At 38.5% G+C, this 20932-nt stretch overlaps 1 protein-coding gene across 1 annotated transcript in view; it reads left to right on the forward strand.

Moving 5' to 3' along the window:
• Positions 1 to 875: 875 nt before the first annotated feature.
• lpp (LIM domain containing preferred translocation partner in lipoma) overlaps positions 876 to 20932 on the forward strand; it is an 89987-nt gene continuing 69930 nt past the window's right edge. The window contains 2 exon segments of the mRNA XM_057037912.1: positions 876 to 1130; positions 4237 to 4306. The gene's annotated coding sequence lies outside the window, so the exon portion shown is untranslated.

A 20932-nucleotide genomic window follows, 5' to 3' on the forward strand; every position in this document is an offset into this window, starting at 1 on the left:
CATTCATCCACCCATAAATTAATGGAATCATTTGTCCACCTCTACAATTCTTCAGCCCTTCTTTGCAGCTCTTACTAATCATTTGATGCAGTAGCGTTAAAAAAAAGAAAAGATTTTTGCACTTGGAAGTGCCAGGAAGAGGATTATAGACTGTGTCTTGTTACTGTCAAGGCAGGCTAATTGTTTCTGAGTCTGCAGTTTTGGGCTGGGTTCCAGTGAATGTTTGGGCTTTTGAAGAACATTGTTCTGCATCGCAAAGTCGCTTTCTTATACATGATTTTGCTTCATCCTGGTGAACCGAATACAAACAAGGAGAAAAATCTCCTAACACACCACCCTGATCCAGTTGTCGAGACAGTTCTGATAGTAGCCATCCTGGCCCACTCCTGGTCCCTTCTTACTTTTGACTGGTTGATTTTATTAAAGCCAATAATGTTCATCTTTACACCAATCGGTGCCTCTTAAGACCTCACCATGAGTATTCAATACAGGCTAACCATTAAAAAACTAATAATAACAAACCAGCAAAAAGGAAGATGGAAGATAAATAGTGTTTCCCAATCATTAATGGCTCCAGATTAAGAATTTTAGATGCATAAGGTGCCCTCTAGAGCCTCCTTTAGCTCAGCCTGTAGACGCTGTCAGGAATGATCCTCCACCCACCATAAAACTGGATTATTTATTCTTGCACTATGATTACCCTTGTCCTTTTATGAGCATTCCACATAACGGCCGCCTTTTATATAATATCAACTCCTGTTGCATGCAAGCGTGTCGACCTCACCGTTTAGTTCTGAGCATCCAGGCCGTAACTTGGGCCGACAGATTTATATGGTTTAAAAAGTTGGTAGGGGGGGATAAGTGGGCTCGGCATTCCTAAAACGATGCAATTATGCGTTTTGCAGCCTACAGGAGTGAGCTGGAGGTGTTCTCCAGGCGGGGATGGTTCTCCTCGGTGACACCGCTGGCCTGCTGCCTTACATGGGCAAACATCTGAACTGACTGAGGCGGCTGGAATTTCGCGGCGTGACGTCACAGCCCACAACTTCTCCCCGAATTTGGATCAAGAAGTTTCACTTTTTTTTTTTTCGCCGGCATTTGAACTTCTGGGATATTTCCTAGAAAGCGAGGTAAGCCACGACGCTTAACGTTCTGCTCGCTCGGTTCGGGCGTCCGCGACCGGTCGCGTTGAATCGGGCGCAGTTGAATATGTGAAGGGGGAGAGGGGGGAAAAAAGCCACGTTTGCGTGCGGATCGTCCTGTTTTAGTCCGGTTCTGTTCGCATGTTGGAAGAATTTTGCGGGAACTCGGTTGGGATTCACAATGAGGGCGTGGACTCGACCGGTACCGGTGTTTGGCGAGGATATTAATAAAACTAACTCGTCTCTGGCTGCGGGCTGTTATTCAGTCATGCATTGAAAATTGTGAAGACGTTTTGTACCGCCGAGATTCGCTTAAAGCGACACTGGGCGTCTCTGGTGCCACCGTTTTTAGCTAAGAAGCGACTGCTGAGCAATGCGGAAGCCAGCCTGTCAGCAGAGCCTCCAACTGCGGACAAACATGTCGCCGGGTTTCACCCAAGTGCCACAGAGATTCGGTTTACAGTGTCCTGTTACGGGGTTATCTGGTACCAAAGCCGAGGAAAGTGCCCGTTTGTGTTAGCTTAACTTTAGTTCTGGCTAATGTCAGTGTCAGAACAAAAAGCTCTTGTTTACGACAGCTTGACTTCGACAAAGTCGTTATTAGCTTGTATCCCCCCCCTTCTGACATCTAGTTTAAGGGTGACTAGTTTCCACTCCGATTGCGATTAGTCCGATTAAAGGAAACAGTCGCCAGTCACTGGGGCTTGTGTGATGCGATAAAGTAACAAAGTATGCAGGCCTGTGACATAACTGCAGAAACAATGCAGGAAGCCACCGCAGCCTTGTTTTTTCTAAAAATGCAGAAACATACCAGACTCCGCCCAAAGTTATTATTTATCTGAACGCTAATTCGAATATAAGAGGCATAATCGGTTGATACAGCTCAAAGGGGTAAAGAGCGTTCGAAAATCTCGCCCAATAATGCCAATTTTTGGACGGCACTCAATAAAATACTAATCTTAACATAATATAGTGAAGTAAAACTTAACCTGTTACATGTTAAGCAGGAATGCTCCACCAGAAATTGGTTGTCATCAACCCACATTAGCTTTTGCGTCAAGATTTTTTTTTTTTTTGTATATTTCCCTCCCCCCTCCTTTACATTAGTTGCATCATCCCTTTTTGTAAATATGCTGGTTTGTTTGATGTTCAGTTGCATTCAAAGGGACTTGTAGCAAAAGATTGTAAAAATGATGCGGGTCAAAGAATATATTTTATCCTGATTTTGTATGGAGAGGCAGTGTCAGTGGCCTCGCCACATGATGCTTTGTGATACATTTCTATAGAAAAACATGTCTTGAACGCGTCTCTTATGAGTGAACGATTCAAGTGGACGACAAATACGACGCTGACAAATATTTAAGTGGATGCAGAAAAGTGTTTAACAGGTAGCTACTAGCTTGGAGGACAGTGTTCTAACCATAAACTAGTCCCGATATGATTAAAAAAGAAAGAAGCAGCACACTTTCTTAAAGAAATATATTCAAAGTTTTACTCAGAGACAACATTTCAAATCAATAACACTGAGGGCCCAGGAGACTGCTGCCATCAAACCGAATTTTGACTCCGGCAACATTAAACAAAACTGTTATAAAATCACTGTTTAAAAACGGCTCGTTTGACAGTGTTGATGAAGCATCTCAGTTGCCTTTGAGTCTGGGCCCCCCGGTACATTTAGTGAAGTCAGTGTAAAACTTGATATCAAAATTATGGGTTTCCATTGTAAATGTTGCCACAACCAAATCCCAGTGTGGTCTGTTTCATGCATTATGCAGTATTTAATACAAGATAGATGGAGAGATGGATCATGAAAAATTGTGTGAACATTCAGCTCTCCTAAAAGGCAGCATTGAGAAACAAAGGGAACTTTTACTGAGTTTATGTTATGTGTTGACATAATGCCCCACTGTACATATTTCAAGATACAACCAGACTCAAAAGAATTGAATCCAAACAATATGTCGCCTCATTTTGTTTCTGAGCGCTCGTGATCAGCGCGGCTGGATGGAAGTATAAACTTTATTTAAAGCTCGGTGGCTGCTGACACCTATTAACCAACACCACTGTGTGTTTACCAGACATTCGTAACTGGTCCACTGATGACATGATCCAGTATGGTCAGATTTATTGCACAAGACATAGCAAGGACATGTTAGTGCCTGCCTAACATTTCTGCTGTGCTCACAGATGCGGGTGTGACGTCTGTTTGCACAACACCTCTGTTTTCCTCACATGACTCCACATGCATGATCAAAATTCTGGAAAAGAGAATTAACAAGACACATAATCACTGATTTTACATGTTTAGAATAATACGATCTGGCTGATGGTAAATTGTCATTGGTACATTGCCAACTGTAAGGTTAAAAAAAATGGAGAGATAAATCATAGAATGAAAATAACTGACAATGAAAATTGTTTGCAAGTAATTTTTTTCTTAAACTTTTGTATTATAAATGTTTGTGCATCATACTGTATATATACCAAGAAACAATCATCCCTTGATTGTGTCACACTACTGACTATGAACATAATAAAAAAATAAGAAAAAGAATGCCGATAATAATTTATACATCCCCCCAAAAAAATCACATAAAAGCTTGTTAATTTAAAGAAGATGGCTGCTTGTTAAAATGTCAAGAATGTGATATGTAAACATAAGAACTAAGATGACAAGTAATGGTTGTTTAACATGTGCACTCACATGGATACATTAATGAGGTTATTCAATTGCAGTAAAGTGAGTGTTTCCTCATGTATCGCACTTTTTGCTAATTTCCTGACTGTACTTTTGAGTAAGATCACTTTTTAGTTCAATTTAAACTTATTAAATAGTAGTTTAACTGCAGTAAACACATTGATATTGTCACTATCAGTATTGTTGGAATAGTGAAAAATGACTCTGACGGGAAATTCCTTTTCGATAAATAACTTACTGGAGTCAACCTGTTTTATCTTTTTAACAATGGAGACAGACATGGAAGTGGATGTACGTGTCATGAGTCATGATGCGTTCCTTCTCAGTATGTTATTTATTTATTTAAAAAAAATTTTGAATCCATTTTTCTCATGCTGGGTTTCTTGGTCTCAACAGATTTCAACATTCAGGAAGGAGCATTGCAATAACAATCTAACAGTTCACCTACATCCGTACAGGAGGAAAGGTAAGAATCGGGTTTACTTTTTACACAAACACCTTTACGCAAGTACCGCAGCATTCGATGATATTGTGGAGTCGCAATTATAGTGAAATAATGGAACTGTGAGTCTTCTTGGATGAGATAGAGAAAAGGTATTGACTGTTTTGAAATACATGCTGCTCCATTTAAATTATGCACATTTTCATACATACGGTTTACTGTCCCACCTGTATTAATGATAGTAATAATTAATGCTTATTTCAGGGAGCTTTTGCATTGTGAACCTGTAACTGTCAAACATCTCTGTGGGAAATAAAAGAACCACAAAAATCTGCTAAAGCAATTGTGCACCAGCACCATTATTATGAGTTAGACACAGTTAAACTTCACTATAAGGTCATCCACTCTTATTTAAGATTCTACATTGTCCTGTTACACCTTTAAAAAACAAACAAACAAACAAACAATTCAGGTCATATCAAGACAAATGTATCAATGAAAAGTTTTTAGGTTAAATTTACATTAATTCTCATGTGACCCTTCAGTTTACAGATAAAATTTGTCTAAATGCTACAATTTTTTACAAATCCATAAATGTACAAATCCATACAATACTTAGAATGAGGATTTAATGATTGTGGTGTATATATAAAAAACTTAATCTAGGCTTGGCGGTGTTATGCTCTTCCCTCAGCGGCTTTAAATATTACCATGATCTCTGCTGACCCACACCTCCAATGGGAGCATTTTGTCCTTAAATACATATTCTTAATCACAAGCTGTGTGACAAAATTATGTACAATGCCTCTTTTCTGTACTCTTTTCTGAAACACTTCCATTTTCCCCTGTATATCTGCAGTTCATTTAGCAATTCCTGCATAGGGTTCAACATTTGGACAGGCTTCATCTATAGATTCAACATGTAGAGGAGCCCAATGTCGCAACTAGTCTCAGGTCAGAATGAAAGCAAAGCCATAGTGAAAAGCTCTCCACAATCATCATTATTATTCCCTGTGAAAGTTGTTCACCACAGAACCGGCTCTGTTGAGCGTCTCAGACTCTCGGTGTATGGCATTCTAAGTTAAAAACAAACCAAACTGATATTGCCCTCAATACTGCGTTCATAGTTTCTCCATATTTGGAAATGTTTACCTCCTCATGATGGTTGACAGAGGTTGGAAGAAGGGATGTGAGTCATTTCAGCTGCAAAAGACTTTTTAGGAGTGAGAGAAGTGGCTGCCGTTTAGTGAAGCTTGCAGTTCTCTCATTGCTGCTCCGATTTAAAGAGTTTGTGAGTATTATTCTGTTTAAAGTTCTGTTTCCATTTCATATTGTAGGAAGATTTTAATAGCCATTTATATTCATTTGTGAAAATAAGCTGAATGATCGCTTTATCCATATATTCCTTAAAATCTGTGCTAGTATTGAGGATTTTTTGGCTGTTTACAGAGACCTTGTGCTACAGTTTGTCCCTAGAAATGCATACTACGTCCTTTTCTTACATAAGAAAAAGAAGAAGCCATTGTTTACTTGCACCAGTTGCATTCCTGAGACAGTGTCTGAGAGTAAAGAAGTGTTTGGAAATTGATATTGATTCCTCACCACCTCATCGGATATTGTTGCAGAGTTTCAAGGTTTGGACTGATTTAGTGTCTCAGTGGGAAATTCTTTGACCAGGAGACTGACCTTGTGTACAGCTTCAGCCAGAAGAAATGGCGGGAGAGGGTTAGAGATAGAGAGGTTTGACAAAAGAAAGGTAGATTTAATTTTAAGGTAAATGGTATCTTGACAAAACAAACAAATATTCATATTTTCATTTTTGCCCAGTGCATGCTGAGTAAGCACCAAGTCCATACGTGCAACAAATGCTTGTTTTTTACAAGTCATGTGAAGAGCAGCTTCAAATAAAGCTAAAGTTGCTTATACTTCTTTCACACTTGGATTATAGTGTTTTGCCAGTTTTTTCTTAACAGGCACAAGAATATTGTCCTGTTTTGCAGTGACCACGGTCAACAGAAACAAGAGTGTTGATCAGATTTGCACAAGCTTAAAAGGCTGTCATTGACACCAACTGTTGACTTGATCAATCTCTGGTGACATCTCCAATGCTCTTAAACTTAAAGAGCCTTTAATCTGATCTCACCCCTTAATTTCAAGATGTTGGCGTTCCCAGAATGGGAGAGATTGTATGTTTTCAAGGCGAGCCTTCTAAATGAATCTTGTCAGGAAATTAAGGCCTGATTAACAAGAGCAATTACACCAAGGATCCAACTGAGCTGGGGAGCATCGAGCCAAAGTGGAGGGGATTATCTGTTTTATTAAGGAGCATCACTTTAAGGGTTTGATTACTTTCTGTTTTGGTGCTTAGCTTCCCATAAACAACATTTTTTTTTAAAAACAACTGACTGTGGAGAGCAGATTGAATGTTCAGGTTTTATACATGTGTGGCTTGTTTTCTCTCAGGAACATTGTCATTGTAGCATTCGTAAGTGACGTGTGACATGTTCAAATATGAGGAGAGAAGTGTTGTTGGATGGATATTTGGGTCCCCCCTTATGAGCATGGTTCCGCTCTGCCACTTTTTCATGTTTGGTTTGCTATATAGAGTATATAAAGTTGCTTTTTAATTGATTTGATATATAATACTGGATGTTTAGAGCACCAGCTTTTCAGAAACTGATGATTGATATATTGTATTATATTATATTGTGCTTTGTTGAACGGGAAAAGTTCTGATCTTGTGCTACAGCAAATGCAGCCGTTTAAATTCTTCCATTTTATTGACACTGTCACAATTTTTTACCCTGTCATTCTTTGAGGAGTTAATAGAGCTGCATTTATCACTTCAGTCAAATCTTGTATGTGCCTATTTTTTATGCCTCACTGGCAGGTTTAATTGCCCACATGTCCCCGGTGATCTAGGAATGGAATTTCCTACTGACCCAAATCATTCTGCTCGATACAAGTCAGTGTTGGATTGAGTTCCACCTGGGAGTCTTCATATAACCTCGCATTCACCCCATAGATACAATATGGCATTAAGGCAGGCTGTGATTTTTGATGTGCAGGTGTCCAAATAGATTATTTTACACCCATGAAACGGAGAAAGGGCTCATAACCCAATTCCATTTTCAGGAGTGTGATTTTTAAATTCAGCTAGATTTTTACTTAATGATGTTTTCTTTTTACAAACCATTAAATAATAAAAAAAACTTATGCAGCAGACAACAATTTTCTAGGGCTGGATTTTAACAACAAACAAATGGAGACATTCAAGGCTACATTTGGAGAAAAATGTTTATTAAAATGTATCTTCATTTGGTTTTTGGTTATTAATGGTAAATAGTTCTATTATTGGTTTTATTTTAAGATTAAAAAATATCTTTCATTTTTTGGCTTTGCTAAGACTGGCAGAATATGAAAGAGATAATAATATTTTGCATAATATTTTGGTTTGATGGCTGATATACTCTCTTATCCACATTACTTTTTATAATCAAAGCCACTCCAACTAACTGTGCAATTAATAATATTGCCTTTGATTTCTCGTTGCCCCAGTGCAGTGTGAGGATGGACACTCGCGTTCTTTATTTAGAAAAGTGACTGTGTGGACAATAATGCAAAAGGGCCGGTCTCCAAAATCAATATGTTAAAGTGAATCTTATTGTTGAGCTAAAGTAAATTAGCTCTGCGCAGAACACCAACACATATGTGTGATGGAACCTAGATTCTGCGCTAGCTTACACTTTGATGTCTGGCCTTTGACCTGAACAGTAGATATGTGTAATTAAAGAAGATAATGGCTGCCTGTTGAGTGCCAAAGCAAGATCCACATTTTGAACACAAAATGAGATGTTTATAATGTATCAGCTGACATTCACCACTCGACATGAAACCAGTTTCCTGTTTGCTCTTTTGGATCGATGGTCTGTGACATATGGTGGTACATTAACAACCAAGTAAAAGGGATCATACCACTACTTCGCTCAACTGAGTCCAACATTCTTTCATCAATAGAGTAATACTAGAGTACTGGTCTTCAATCCAGACCCATAATCCAGCAGGGTTTTCTGTCCAACTACCGGTAGGTAGACAACTGCGTTTACCCAAGATCCCAGATTCCTTTGTAAAAAAAAAATGGGAAGGACAGAACATCTGGCTTGTAGGAGTGATTTGTTGACCCTTGTTTACTTACCGGTAATTGTTGTACCCGATAGCTTGGGGGGAGTTGCAACACTCATGAAGAAAAATAGGACTTGGGTCAAGTGAAATACCTGTGCAAGTGGGAGCCACAAAGGGTTCTCTCGGTTACTCTCCATTCTGCCCGCAGGCAGCTTCCTGTAGGCTTTTCTGGAACTGTATCTTTTGTAGTTCATGTAACAGGTAATAGGTAACGTATGTTTGTGAGCGCTGTCGAGAAGTGGTTATAAATACATGATAAAGGCCGGGGGGAAGTAAAGGTGTTTTCAGCGATATGTATTTTTTATTACTTTGAACTCTTCTCAGGCTGTAAACATTAAGGCTCAATCAAGATGTCCATTAAAAGAGCACTTAGAAAGCGTGTGTTCATGGAGAAAACGGACAAAATGCTCCTCAGCAGTGCTATCACTGTTTGGCTCAAATGTGAGGTCATCTGTTTTTAAAAAAAAGACTGTCTTTGTTCAAGAGATAGAACCTGAAAAAATAGCAGAATCATCCTTTGTGTGGAATGATGTGATGAGAGAAATTAACACAATACACTCACATGCTTCTTTGTGCCTGTCATAAATTGACTAATAAAGACCTTTTCAAGGACTAAATTGCATGTCTTTGATGAACTGCGATTCTTTAGAAATGTTGAAATGGCCTAATACATTTTCAGATTAATGTATAATTTGAGTTATTTTCCCTCCATCTAAAATGTTCTAACCTACAAGCTATCATGATTTGTTGAGAAATAAAATCTTTTCTTTTTTACTATTTTAATTAGAAACGTGTTTAAAGTGGAGAGATTTCCCAGCCAATGAAATTTGGTTATTTTCTCCCGCAGCTTCAGGCGGAGGTTTCAGGCATTTCTGTTTGACTCAATGAAAATGCTGCTTAAGAAAATCTAAAGAAAGATGTTACCTGACGGCTTCAAATGTTTCATTAATTCATTGAGTATCAGTTATTTGATGACGGCAATGAGCAGCTGCATCCATTTATCCTGTTTTTAGAGATTCTGTTGCATGTGAATAGTTTGTAGCATTCTGTGGTGAATGTTTGAGGTCTGTTGTCTTTTTGTCTGTGCTTCTTTAGTTGCCCACTTTGCATAATCATCTGTTCTCAATCAATACTCAATGATTCGTTCATACTTGTTTTATTTAATTTTGGCATCAGATAATTCGCACAAAAAACTTCCACATTTGTCCTGGTATGAAAGTAAATTCTATTTCTAGTTTTACCCTCAGAGTCCTCCTTCTTTGCATGGAAAACTCAGTAGGTCAGGTACATGTAAACCACAGAAGTTTGGCCTTGATAGTTGAAGGATGATTTTTTTTCCATCTTTGTTTGACATTATGTCCCAGCAGAATGTAGACAGCATGGTCTATAGAGATATTGTAAAGTACACACTGCTTCCAAAAATCCTTTTTGAGTGGCAAGGGAATTGCATTCTCTTTTTTTTACCGAATCTATTTTTTTTTTTTTTTGGACCACAAAAGTTGTACTGAATTGGCCTTTATGTCTGGCAAGGATACCACTTAAGGGCATTTGAGCTACAGTGAACTGTTGTGCTAAAAATTGTAATGTGGTAATTTTTTTTCTCTATCAAGCCCTAAATTGTTCATTTTAATTAACTATTGATGTTATTAACTGGGGTTCAATTTTAGTCTGTTTTTCGAATGAAAGTGTCAGACAGCATTAAACAGCCGTTATGGAGTATCGCGTGTCAGCATCATTTCCCTGGAGGATTATGTCCCCGCGTCCACAGCTGGTGGTGCCTCTTCCTCTGTGCCCAGTACTTTAACAAAGACTGTAATTTCAAGCATTACTTGCTCTTAAACATGAACACTGTACAAGTGCGCTCAGTTTGAGTTGAGAAAACAATTACTTGTCTGTCGTATATTCTCAAAACATTATATTATACTTGCAAAAAAGTTCGAAGGAGGCATAGATAACAATCCCAAACTGGCGCCCACCAGTAATTACGATGTGGGTACAAAGAGATTTTTGCCATTCTAAAGGGAAAAGGGGAGTGTAGGTGTATTAATTCCTATTCCATCCCGCTTCCTTGACTTGGAAGTTCAGATTTAGAAAAACAGCCCCCCCCCACCACCTTCTCCAAAGACAAGAAAACAAGAACTGTCACACTGACTGACGCCAATCGTATGTAGCATCTGTGTTCCCACTACTGCTCCCCATAGTATATGCCACACTGTGGCAACGTGGGAAACTGACATTGTCAATTTATCAGAACAAAAGAATTCCTCAGCAAGAGGCACACGCATCTTTGGGCCCAGGAGACAAAAATTCTTCCACCCCCACCCTTACCTGTATCTAAACAGAATGTAGGACATTCACAACACCAGAAATAGAAAATTCAGTCACAACAATTATCATTTTGAATATATCCCCTGCAGTCTAAAGTTAGTATTTCACTTTAGGAGTTAGTGCCGCACCTCAGTGCAAACTTTTTAAAAAGTAAACACATAAATAAGAACAATAAAGTAATAATAAAAGCCCAGACAGCTGCTCCAAACCAGTATCGGTCAGTGTTAATGAACTGATCCAGAGCTTTTCGGGTGTCTTTATTTAGATTCTACTACCATTTATATTTTGATATTTAGGTAAGTTAACCTATTATTGTCCCCATTTTCGCAACAGGACAGTATTTCCTCACAATGGAAAGCCACAATCTCTTCTGTCTTTTGAAAAAGTATTTTTATTTTTTCCCCCATTCTCAAACATTATATTATACTTGAAAAAAAGTTCTGTTGGGGGTCCAGCTAGTAGCTGGGAAAATGAGTTGATACCAAATGTCATTTTCTTACACACTTAAATAATGAAGCAGAGAAAAGTTTGTTTGGAGGACCTAACAGACCCTTCCTTGTTTTCATGATGTATTTTACATATTCTAGTCCCAAAAAACTTGGTAATATCTCCAATTAGGCCTAGTTATGTAAAACCCAAGTCATATGTTTCAGACAAAAATGCAAAACAGTGTCTCCTCTATTTTAAAAATGTCCTTGTCCAATTTGATCCAAAGTCCTCACATCAATGAGGCCAGACCTCTGCAGCTCCAGGGAAGTGTTTTTACCGTGCTTCTAATGTGACCTCCAGCACCAGAGGCTTCTCATTTTTGCATGGGTCTAAACTCATGATTGTCTATAAAACTAGATGGGTCCTTTGTGGATAATTTGGCACACAGACAATTGTCAGAAACACACATCACAAGATGGTTGATATCCACAAAGGTCATCCCAGACACAGCCGAACTACCTCTGTGAACCACCGCAAGCATTGTTACGGTGTCTGACTACCACACGTGTTGTTTTGGTTGAAAACATACAGAAACCTGTAAGGGAGAGGGAAGGGGAGGGGGCAATGTGATAGAAATGTCTAGTTTTAGATATTACTGCTTCTTATTAAGTGTGATCTAAATTCAGTGCATACATTGTGCCTGCAGAAATGCTGTATTTAATCTCCTTATTACCTTTTGTTGACATTATTCCTGATAAGCTTCAGAACTCCTTCATCAGCCATGTCAAAAGTGTGCCTACATGTTGTAAAAACGCTAATGGTCCTTGACATAAATGATTTAGGATACAACTTCATCACTGTTGGGGGTCAAGCTAGTAAGTGTAACTGCTCATAGAGATCTATTATGTGTAATATACCAAAGGATAGTCAATTTAGGTGTCTGCTGCTATAGCCTCGTGTACTCCAAAAGGTGAATGCAAATCCAGGAGTAGTTTGCTGGACAATTCATCAATAGAAACTTTGATATATATTTCTATTTTTTTAACCTAATGCAGAGGTAATAACTTGAGACTACTGAACAGCATGTCCCCATGTCTAACCAAGACAAGCGGATTCTATGCTGGCAACAACTGTGACCTATATACCGGTAACTCTTATTTTAACGGAACACACCTAACACTGTTACCTCCCAAGGTTTTGCACATTCTTGGTCTGGTTTGAAATACCAAACTAGCAAAAAAAAAACAAACCCAGAACAAAATATTTTTGTGACTTGCAAATGAAAACCGACACAATATTATCATTGTTATTTTAACTAGATATTCAAGTGCGTCGTGTGCCCCCTCAGTGGACCCTCTTAGCCGCACAGTAATTTTCTCGACTGTCATTATTTGTATTTTGGTGTCTGTCCAGGTTAGGTTTGTGGTGAACAAGTGTTTTATGACCTTTGTCACCAGGATGTTGGCCGGGGAACATTTTAACCCAATCTTCTCAGAGTACATTGAGAAAATGTCAGTTTTAACAGTGTTATTTTTGACAGGGATGAATGTTATGAATGGATTTGAATAGTGAGCTGCAACCTATTTTGATATTTCAGCTGACAGAAAACAGCCTCGATCAGCTCCTGGCCTTTTGTGTGCTGAAAATTTCATAAAATTAATTTGCAGAATTTCAAAACAAGAGCAGTGTTGTAGACATTCATGTCTTTTATGACACTTCATTTAGGTGTAAGAATTATATAATATAATATGAGCATAGGCCAATAACATTAGGAAATTGTTATTTTGTCAAAGAGCATTCCTAATTTACCCTTTCTATTAAAATATTTGCAGGCCAGTTATTTTCATTTATTACTAGTGAATTGCAGAAAATAAGTGTGACAGGTGGATCAACAGGAATGAGCAATGATAAAATTAGGAATGCTTAAATGGGTATTTGGCTTTGTCAAATGACTACATAACTTTTGGTTCTTTAAAAAAATACCTTTTTTTGCTAACCAAGTCAAACCAGAATGCATTTCACTCTTGACCTTGGCACAGTTTAAAATAAATAGCCTACCTAGAGCAGTTATACCAAGGAATGCAGAGTAGTTGTCGTTGATTAGAGGTATGACAGGTGCAGCGGACATGGTCAAATGTCAGAGTTTATTCCATAGAACTGTTGTAAAATAATTGGCATTAAAAAGATGCAGTCATTAGAAAATGCATGGTGTGTTTTTTCTTGCACTTTATTCAGACGTCCATATATTGGAAACATATTTCTTGTAGGCATTAGAGGTTTTTTAAAATGTTTTCCGGTTTGCCAACTGTCAAAGCTGCTATTTGGACTCTCTTTGATCTCAGAATCCTCAATAAAAAAACAAAAAAAACTGGCACTGTCCATCAACAGTGGTCAGTTCTATTCCTGTTACTAATCTTATCAGTATGTCAGAATGGGGAGTATGTCAGAATCCTCTTTGGATTTTCTATGCCTAGTGAAATGTGTTTCATGTCACAAATAATGCATGCACGCATACATTGAGACAAAAGCAGCCAAAGTTTAAATTAGTTGACCTCAGCTGTTGTGTTTGGAAAATAAAGAGTGTTCTTAAGGTTCCTGAAAGTTACTGCTGGGGCAAAGCTGCTTCCTGTAGGATATGTAATCGAGCTTATTTTACACCACAGTGAAGAGCCGACTTTTGTCTCCACTAGTAAATTAGTTTAGTTTTTTGCTCTCTGGCACCTGGACCCTAACATTAGCCTGCTACATATTTACAATGCAAAAAGAAAGCAGTAATCCATTTCATTGAATCGATGCCGCTTTGTTGCCTGGGAGGGGCCACGTGCCTTCACAATCCATTGGAAAATAATGGCGTATTGAGCTGCTGTATATGGTAGAACAGTTTTCTCCATAGCACTGCAAACTTATTCTGTGCCATAAGCTGTATGTTTGCACAGGGAGGATCAGCTGCTTTTCCTTTATTCTAAACTTTCATTCAAAGCTCGAACACAAATGCTATTTACTTGCAGTGTGATCACTTTTTTTTTTACAAGAAAAGTGAAGAGCAAGAAACAAGTAAATAAGATGTGATTAAGAGGAAAAGATTAAAACGACCCTGCTGGGCTGACATAGATACCCCAGCTGGATATTTATTAGGAGGGCCCTGTGAGCGGTTGAGATTGGGTTTTAAGCAGCAGCAAAACAAAAACGGCAGCAGCCATCAGTCAATTAAGGATAAAGCCTTCCAAAAACAACAAGTTTCACTTGGGTTTTGAATTAATCGTCTTTAAGTGTCAACGTGGGTCAAGGCACTGCAGAGTGAGCAGTAGAGAAGGAAAAGATTAAATGAGTCCCAACAACTGTACACAAGAACTTGGGCCTTAAAGTATTTAACTCGATGGTGCTTCACAGATGCTTATGGATTTTTAGCAGGATTTTTAGCTCCTTGTTTTTCTTTAGGAGCGAGACAACCATGTGATTTGTTTTAGAATAAGCTCAATGGAGCAGCTATTGAACTCCAAATTTATTCTCTTTTTGATTTAGCAAATGGTGCCATGCTATATCATGGCCTTAGACAAAGTGAAAATGTTTCATAAACATGGCTCTGTTGGAAAATGCTTCCTAAAATTATCTGAATAAACAAAATCCTCAAAGGTCAGAATCCAAGATTTGTGCAGCAAACAGGATTTAGACGTTACTTTTAACTTACACACGATTTGGTTGCTGTTGGTGGACATCGACTGCAACACAATATGTTATCATACACAACAAGAAACACTTTCTACAGTTAGATAACATTAGTTATTATAGCTGTGATATTGTAAACAGTTGTTTTTCCACAAGTGTGTTTATTGGCTGGCTCAAAATTCATCATGTTGTTAACCATTAAACCACAAATTATATTTACTTTAATATGCCTAATTAATTCATTATGGGATTAGGTTTTCTGTGGGAGTAGATTAGATCTGAAACTGCAACTGATATCTTTAAAAGGACTATTCTAAAAAGAATACGCTGAGTGTCTATAAGCTCAGTATAAAGAATATAAGGAAATCCTGGCTACATATTACAAGGCTTTGAACCTAAAACCCGTTTTTAGCTCTTTGTTATATAGAGACAGTGAAGTTAACTTCTCTGTTTCTGCCGGGCCTTTTTCAACTCCTGAAAAGAGAACGTAGAACTGAGTGAATGCCTGCAAGACGAGACAAAGAAGTAAAGCACCGTCTTGCTTTCAGCCTCTTTCATGGGCCAAGTTCAACGATTCGGACGCAGTTGCGACCAAAAATCCCTTTCTGCTGCAATTTCTTAAGTGGAAGCTCTCCCGAGCTTACGCTCATTCGTGTATTTACATCATCTGCTGTGTTAAGGGGATTCTTGAACAAAGTCATCTGTATTCAGTAAACAAAGTGATATTGATGAGTTGATTCTATGTGGCTTTGCCAGTGAGGGAGCCAGAGGAAGGATTATGTGCCCGAGCCAAACCCAACAGAAGTTTGAATAAGAGGATAGATGTGCCGCACTATTGTAGCTGAAGAGGATAAGCTGTGTTCAACATTTAAATAACAGCTCAATACCTGTGATATGAAGAGGTTTGAAAAACCCAGACTCAAATTGGAAAATATCTCCATTTACTGTCTCAGAATGTTAATGAAAACCTTCAGCTGATTTATCAGTGCTAAGGGAAAAAACATGAACTTTTTAAAATCCAGGATCCAAAGAATGGTGTTCTGAAATAAGTGTCAACTTCCTGATTTTCCACCGAGAAAGACTGGAAAGGTGCAACTGAAGCAGCAAATGGCAATGAGAAATCCAGAAATCTTTTAATCCCCCTTTCTTCCAGTTCGTGGATTATATTTTCAGTGACTTATTTTTTCTTGCATTTTGTTTGTCTCTGTGTAATTTTGTGTTATTCAGCTAGGAATGTTGTTACTTAATGCTACATCTGGTCAGCAGGCGTTCTGCAAACGTGCTGTTTACGACCACCGTGGGATGTTCTTTTCACTTAACTCCATCACGTTGTGCCGAAAACAAACTGTAAAGCTGTCCTTAGATACCCTGCGTGGAATGCAGATGACGGTGGCCTTTGTCCATCTCAGATTTGATTGAACCATAATGAGCATCCACGAGCACCTTGAATGTTGCATTTGTTTGTCTGAAAGTGACAAGTGAACGACACTAATGCTTATAATGCAGAAGTATGTCATTCTATGGACAAGCTATTCATGCACAACATCTACTGTGGCCATATTCCTGAGCTGGATATGAAAAAAAAACATGGACATTCAGTAAAAATAAAAGTCTCTGTATAGATCATCAAAAGGTTTAGAATAGAATTAGATGACTTGATTGCAGTTGTTATGGGCAACATCTGTTTCACTAGTTAGCTGACTGATTCCTAAAGCTCTTAAAGCTCACCAGTTCTCTCAAAGTAGATTATGGCTTCATTTGCAACTATCTTTTGAAGATTCTTGTCTGTCTTTGTTGTTAAAAATCATGTATTAGAAACTATAACGACAGATCTTTGTTGCAGATTGTCCTTGAAGTGCTCAACTTAGCTTCGTCACATTCTGGGATTTTCCACCATGCTGAACAAATATTTGAAACAGTGCTGGGGCTTTGTAGCTTATTTACCATCAATATTCAGCTTATTGAGCTGATGTATATGGTATGAAAATACTAGGACAAATATTTGTTATAATAGGAAATTAAATACGGCAAAAATCAGCATCATTATTTTGTTGGTTTTTTTTCTCCTCTAACCAACATGGGCCAAATTTATAGCTTCAGAATAAAGAACCTTTTAGCTATCTTCATATTCTTCTTAGTTATTTTGTGCGTAAGTAATATATAAATGTCAGAATAAGTGCAATCCCCAAACACTGCTACCACACTCATGTCTTTGTCCCTCACAGTCTCTGCAGGTTGTTATTGTAAAACGGTTTCCTCTTGTTTGTTGATAATTTTCCCCGCTGTGATGTTGCTCCAGGTTAATTCCAGTCAGATGAGGCCAATTAGTGAAGGCTTGATGTGATGTTTTCTCTGTTTAAGGCTGTCTCTATCTTCCTGGTCTCACTGTCGTTCCCTCCCAGAAGCTTTCCTTTGTTGACTTTGCCCAAAAATGCTGCGACGCCAAATGCTCTTATTAGGTACCTAACCAGGAGGGACGTATGTAACTACAGGCAATCACTGAATTATGGTCCTTCAGCTTCTCATTTAATTTTGAGGCATCGGGAACACAACACAGTTGTCGGATATTTTGGAATCAATAGCGATGAGGCCATTCACGCCATCGTATGCTACAATAGGACATCAAACCCATTTCAAAGCAATTGAGCCTAGATCATCTCCAGCCACGTGTAGCTGATTTGCTGAAAATATGAGCTCTGCAGATGATTTTCTTTCTTTGTTGATGCAAATATTTTTTTTCCCCCAACTCTTCCATCAGCCACAGAAGTATGTGGGAGATGGTTAAGCTCATGTTGTGATATATTTGCAGCTGTCAGTCAGTAATCTCCCGAGATTTGGATAAGATGCACTCCTGAGATGTAGCATCTTACCACTCCCAATATCAAGGAGCACATACTACAGTCATGCAAGCCATCCAATTCTATTTGATACGTCCCAAGTCAATACAAGCTGTCAGTCAGTGTTTAAGTCAAATTCGCATATTTACAGAAAAAAGGCCAACAAATAAAAAGGCCAACAAATAAAGTAAACTACGACAGTTGTACAGAGAAGTTGTGCAAATGTTCACGAAGTGGAAAAATGGTCAGTAACCTGGATGGAAGTTCCACTTTTGACCAAAGAGTCATAAGAGAAGTTGAAAGTGGTGTCTGGTGAAATAGAGCAATGGTCCGAGAAAAGATTTTTGGTCTTTTAAATAGATTGTTTTTCTAAAAGCCAGCTAATTTTGCACCAAGCGCACAAATTTAGGTGGTTGTTTTGGTGGGATGAAAAGGATAGAAATATATTTGTCATTGACTCAGAACAACTAAAACTATTTTCTCCTGCATATCTAAGGGTCACAGAAAGAAAATACTAATTTGTCTGTGAATTTAATTTAATTTAAAGGGTTATATTGTCAGGGCAGACAAATTGAATGCTGCCTTCACATGATTTCAGTGGCTAAACAGGGGAGGAAGTACAGTATGTGCTGTGCGTTTCATTATCCACATTTGTAGAGTCAAGACACGATGATGAACGTAGCTTAAATTACTTTAGGTCATATAATATTTTACTGAAATCAATTTGCTTTACAATGTTCAGATTAAATTGAAATATTCACAAGCCGTAAAATAAAGTATTGTGCTTAAGAGCATCATCATTATGGCATCTGATTAATCATTCTTAATGAACCAAGAGCTCAAACAAAAAGGGAAACTATTCTTGAGGTTTTAGGGTTTTTTCCCCTGATATCATCAACTTTTAATAATATTTTCCATAAAGTGAAAAGGCACCTCGCACATTTGGAGGTTCAACTGCAGCCTTATGAGGTTTGTCACACCTTAAAGCTATATTCTGCACGCGCATTGTCTCTTAAAATATGTGAACAGTGAAATGACAGCTACCTTTTTAGCACCCCCTCATTTCATTTATTTTATTGCTCTGGGAGGTGGTGCGGGGTGGGGGGTGGCTTTTACTCTTTGTAGTAGTCACACCTCTAAATCTCATTTGTAATGGTTATCTGCTGGTTGGGGTCTTCACAATAGCTAATGGGGAAAACAAATCACTATTTGCAGTGTTTATCATTTGATTAACCCTCATATTATCCTAATGTGTAATTAGCCTACTTATGAGAGCCTTTTTAGAGGCTGTCTGATAGCTTCTGGTGAAAACTGGCCTGTAATTCTGTGTCATTTAACAAATGTTGCTCCCCTTGTCTTTATGGACTCGGTGAGCCATGCAGATTATAGATGCAAAACATTTTGATGTTCCTATTAGGGAGAAAAGAATAATTTAGCAATGTAATGCTTTGACCCTGTGACAGTTAAGTGAGCGATGATGTTCAATTATGCAGAGATCTTTTATTGATTTTTATCCAAAGAGCCACTGTTGTAACACAGCAGCACTCATGAAATATTGAGGCTTTTTTTTTTTTTTGGTCTTAACTTGACTAACAAGTTTGGTCTCGCCTCTCTGGTGGACACTTGCTTCTGGTGAACTAAGACCCCGACAAGGTGTGATTGAGACCTTCTTCTTTGCTGACCTCTGAGCACACTTGTCTCGACACAACAAACAGGCGATTATGCCTGCTAGCTGTCTCACTACTTGTTGTCAGGAGTAGTTTGTGTTGCTCGGCCAGCGCTGGCGCAGAAGCTGACAGGTGACTCTCTGTCGGGGGGCGTTCAAAGACAACAGGCAGTTGTTGGGCCTACAGGTGAGTGTGCCTCATTTGGTGTCTCAACACTGCTGACTACAAAGTCACTATTCTAATTTTCCAGGACACTCCATTGTCTTGCTTTTTCTTTCAAGAAGTTGGAAAGTCCCTGCCCTGTCGAGTTATTTTGCTCTATTTACTCACTATCAGGAATATCTCGTAAGGTTATATTTTGAAGATTAAAATGGTTAGTTTCAGTCAGCCATTTGTGCGGTGGCTCTTGCTCCCAGACATGATTTGTAGTCAATTCTTCGTAGATGAATGACATGCAGAAATTGTGCACGGCTCTGCCGGATACAAATGAGGTCCTGTTGGTTGTATCTCTGTGGGATTTTGCTTACAACCTCTCACTGCGCCGAGACCTAACACTTAATCCCTAACCTGAGGGGTAAAATACCAAGTTACAGTCTCACATTCAAGCACAGGGTCAGTGTACCTTAAATAGGTTAGAGGAAAGTTTTATATTTACAACAGCTGGTGTAATGGTACCAGTAGTGTGTTTGTAGCAGCGGCGTCCACTCCTGCAATGGTATTTTATTCCCAGTATAAACATTGTTAAGTGGTCCAAAACTGCCTTTTTACTGTGTGGTGTCAAACATCTGTCACCTTTTTTAATATGTACTCATCTGCACAAAACATTTTAACATCCACAATGACTGCTGGAATTCTTTCTCTGTTTCCAAACAGTGGTTGTAGGGAGCGAAGCTCTTGTTTGTGTACTTTAACATTAACCTGCTCAGTCATTCAACCAGGCTTCTAAAGCTGAGCGAGTCCAGCCCTGGGAAGACTCGGCAGGATTCTTTAATTTTTAAATCATTTTTGTCCGCATGGCTGATTCTCCTCGCGTTGCGTCACAAACCACGAGTGCTAATCCCAGTTGCCTAGCATCCTTTTGTCATCAAAAATATGCCAGCCAAAAAATGTCCCTGTCTTCCCTCTCTTGTAATGTTTGTTTAAAGTGATATAAAGGTTGTGCGGTTCAAACTTTCCTGTTGGGATCGAACACAGAAATCTTTTCTCCCCCCACAATAATTGAATCCCCTCATTGAAAGTATGAAGCCTATTAAATCTTTATTTTTTTTTAATATTCTGCACACAAAATGGTTGAGTTGTGAAGTGTGTAGGTGACACTTTCTGTCACAATTATGCTGTAGTCATCAGTCAAAGATAATGAAACAGTAAAATTTGCCCAAAAATGAATACAAATGATCTTATTTGGAGCAGTTTCCATCTGGAAATATTGATTAACCATATCTAAACTGTTAAATATCTAAAGTCACCCACTGTGGTCTCATGCACAACCACTTTTTCATGCACTGCTCACACTTTAACAGAACAACAGGGGAGTTAGCTTG

Source organism: Takifugu flavidus, chromosome 7 (assembly GCF_003711565.1).
Source record: "Takifugu flavidus isolate HTHZ2018 chromosome 7, ASM371156v2, whole genome shotgun sequence".
Classification (NCBI taxonomy): domain Eukaryota; kingdom Metazoa; phylum Chordata; class Actinopteri; order Tetraodontiformes; family Tetraodontidae; genus Takifugu; species Takifugu flavidus.